Source organism: Cupressus sempervirens, chromosome 6 (assembly GCF_028749045.1).
Source record: "Cupressus sempervirens isolate cs-2001-9-10 chromosome 6, ASM2874904v1, whole genome shotgun sequence".
Taxonomy (NCBI): Eukaryota; Viridiplantae; Streptophyta; class Pinopsida; order Cupressales; family Cupressaceae; genus Cupressus; species Cupressus sempervirens.
Genome location: NC_143123.1, coordinates 410,994,797 through 410,998,875, shown reverse-complemented (window position 1 = coordinate 410,998,875; position 4,079 = coordinate 410,994,797). Strand labels below are relative to the sequence as shown.

The window sequence follows — 4,079 nt, the reverse complement described above, 5'->3', positions numbered from 1 at the left end:
GTTGGTGCCATTTCATCATCGGCTAGCTCATCACATGTTTGTGTGCCTCACACTTGCATTACATGCAAGAATATTTGCCTGGGTCCCATAGGTGATCTTCCTGAGTATCATTTTGTATTAGACGAGGATACACTAGATGCACGTGCAGAGGCTACAGACCCTAATGCGAGAGAAGAGGGGAATGTAGAGGCATGGACTCCTTCGGTGTCGGTACGTGTATACATTTTTTTTTTATGAAATATGTGATTTAGAGTTAATTTTTATAATAGAGTAATTTTAATTTTTAAGCCATACTGACTTTTACATGTATGTGATCTTCATTCATGTTTAGTTGATGACCGAGGAGGAGCTCAGACAGATAGATGATGCTACACTCTCGGCCATTTCATTTGGCCTTGAGACATCTATGGTACATTATGTTGTGTTCGCATTTCTTTTTTCTATTTGATATTGTAGCATATATGGTTGCTAATCTTTCTTTTATCTTGCAGATACCACCTGCCCCGGGGGGACAAAGTGCGGGGGGTGAGCCAGCATGCATTGACAAAGGAAAGGTAATTAGATGTTTTCTAATTGATTAAATATTGATGCATTCTTGTAAAATGTTTGTGGTAATCTCATTTAATTACATTATTTATTGTATATAGGGTGTGGCTACTGGCGATGAGCCTGTACAAATTCGGCGTCCTAGATCATCAGGGATTTTCATTCGCACAGAGAGCCCCATTGTATGTATAAGTATCATTTATTTTTTATTTTTTTAATTGATGCAGAGGAAAGTATGATTGTTGTTCTATACAATTTCTATGATTTTTTCCATACCAATAATGATTCATGTCTTGCATATGTTCATTACAACTTAAATAGGCTTATATGCACCTGTCCAACCGACCAAGTTGGTTACAAAGGTTTATTTAATCAAACAAATACCAAATTACTACTTTACCTCCAAAACTAATATGACCATTTGAATTTGAAATTCAAATTTCAAACTAAAGTTTTTATGCATTCCCTAACTTTCTAAACTATTCCATTGACTCAAAATTGGTCATATGGATTTATTAAATGCAACTAAGTAAATTTCCAGAAAATTGAAGTTTTTATTATTTTTTCTCCAAACCACCGTACACTCTGATCTCCCCCTTTCAACTGAGATCACATATGACATATATAAAGGTCTACATGACCGTTGGAACAACCATATAGGCATTCCCAACCATAAAACAAAAAAACAACCACTTTTTGCTAATACTGTTTAGACTCTAAATACCCTATTCTAAGGCCTTTTGGTCCCATGGAGTCACTTGGTTTATAACCACACCAAAATTCTTGTGGGCCTTACATGTGCCTTTATTACAAAACATAGAACAACTTGTAAAATATGGACCAAACCTTTATTCCAACTTCCTAATCTACTTGAATCCTCGCTTTCATGGAGTGGCAAGGTGTCCGGCAATAGAGATACTTGTTCCCCCCTGCCACATAGGTTAGGTGCCCTGCACCACCTTTCCTCTCTCTCATTCTGAACACTAGTCCACCAAGTGAGTGATGTTCCTCTCAGTCTTGTTGTTGCTACTTTTACCTTCTTATCTACCTCTATGTCTTCAAGATCAAAGTAGTTCTCAAGGGCCTCTATCCACCCTATCACTTCTTCACTATCCATTTTACCCTGGTATATTGGAAAATCAATATGGTTCTTCCCACCATTACCTTGTACTGCATTAATGATTCTCATAAATCTCCTTTCTTCAGGATCATCTGTTGTCTCATGCTCTTGCCTTGCATTACCAACCTCTTCTTCTTCATGGTTCTCTCCATTATTTCTTCCTCTAACCTCTTCTCCTCTAGGTTCTTGCCTTTCCTTTTCTAAGGATTCTATCCTTGCAATAAGCTTCAGCCTCTCACTTCTCATTTGTCTTTCGTCCCTCACTCTAGATGCTTCAAGTTCTCTCCTCTCTCTTTTCTCTTTTGCCAACTCTTCTCTCAATTCTTCAAGTTCTCTAGCCATTTGATTTTTAGGAGGCATTTTCACAACAAGTTTTCTTCCTTCCCAAGGGCCAACTCACTGATTCTCTTTCTTTCCTCACCAAGAAATCTCTGGACACCACTTATGTACCTTTCAACTCTGGGACACACAAGGAGGAATTAGACACACCAAGGCTTCAACATGGGGACCAACACACTAAGGATTTTCAAGATTATAGGTCTTGGTCACACTCCTAAACACCCAAACTTCAAAACCCTCCTTAAAATGGCTTAAAAACCAGGGCCTGCTTGTTCAAACCCCAAAACTCAATTCTAGAACGTTTTGACTTGTCTAATGACAAGATATGATCATGACAACCTACATGAACCTATCAAATGACACATCTACCATATGAAATCCTAAAATCCTATCTCATGCCCAATTACAAATTTCTTCCACATATGAGTCCAAAATTATAACTTTGTATGCTTCCATGAGCCATAATTGGTGCAAGGATTGCCCAATTGACTTCAAGAGATGTTCCATGACCTCTGTAATGCCTTGGATCTTCAATCTTCCCCTGATGAGCATGGGATGCTCTTGCATCACTTATCTTCATAAATAAATTCAAAACTAATTTCCGTGATATTAACAACTACTATTTTGTATCTCATAGGAGACTCCTAGTGCACATGAGGTTCGACGGGACAATTATGTAGATTTGATGACGTGGCCACTCACTCCTGAGGAGGAGCCTACAATAGTAAGTTGTAGTTTGAATTCATGATTAAATATGTTATAAATTTAGCATGCTATGAATTATAATGTTATAGTTTAAATTGTAGATTCATCTGACAAAGGTATTTGAACATATACAGCCCACAATCACAGAGGTACCAGCATTGTTGAGGGCATACGAGAGGACTCCTGACCGGCATAGGAGGTCGACAAGAGAGGTATTTATTATGAAATTTTGATAGTATTAATCTCCAATACGGAAAAGATCATTATGCATTTGAGTAATTCAATGTTAGATATGTAGAATCATATAAATTTAGTAGTCTAACTTTGGGTTTTCCTTTTTTGTTTATGTAGGAGGCATCCGATCCACCTAGTGCAGCGAAGAGGCTGCATTTTGATCATCCACCAGCACCCTAGGATAGTATAGTTTTCGTAGGATGCATCATGAGACATTTTGAGATGGCATATGCCACATTGTATATAGAAACATTGATATTATACACATTCTGATGGTAGGATCAGCCACATTTTGTATATGGATCTATGTATTTTGATATATATATATTTGAATACTTTGTCTATGGATACATGATCTTTGATATATATTTGTGTAAAATTTTGTCTATGGATACATGTATTTTGATATATATTTTTATCATTTACGTGCACAATGATATACATATTAATTTAGTATCTAGTATTGTTCAATTTATCGTGGATCATGTGTCATGCCCTAAATTTTACTAGTAAAAACACAACATTTTTATTTTTATTTTTAGCTTATGAAGTCGCATAAGAAATTACATATTGTAAAACAAGGTTATCATTGAATAGGAGTTCAAGACTCATGTGAATAGTGTGAAGGTGTTAACATTTTAGTCACAGGTGGTTTTCAAATAGATTGGATGGCATTCTAGTTCAAGTTAGCATCACGAGTCAAACGAGCAAGTTCAAGATACAAAACTCATAAATTAGTGAGGTAATTCATATCCTAATAAGCCTCTGATACTAATATTCTATTAGGGTCTGTCAGTTGTATCATATGGACTAGGTTGTGATTCTAGCATGTAAGGGAAGGGGATCAGAATTACTTATTATCCTCATTACCAATGTACACACATTCATTAATCATTACAATATATATTAATGTGACAATTAGTATATTACTATATCCTCATTATCTATCAACATTGCTTCCTCACCAAATTATTGAGTGCACAACAAGATTGTAAGCAATCTACTAAGTTTTAAATTTATACAATCAATGGTATCACATAACATCTATGGATTGTTATTATCAACTAGTCATTTACAATACCACAAGGAGAAAAATTTCGTTCACATTTTCAAATGATAACAATGATGTCAAAGC

The 4,079-nt window shown here is 35.8% G+C and overlaps 1 long non-coding RNA gene across 1 annotated transcript; it reads left to right on the top strand.

Moving 5' to 3' along the window:
* Positions 1-461: 461 nt before the first annotated feature.
* LOC149552807 (uncharacterized) lies at positions 462-2,753 on the top strand. Its single transcript, XR_016353483.1, has 3 exons — positions 462-554; positions 648-728; positions 2,643-2,753. It is a non-coding gene; the product is annotated as an uncharacterized LOC149552807 (long non-coding RNA).
* The last annotated feature ends 1,326 nt before the right edge of the window (positions 2,754-4,079 follow it).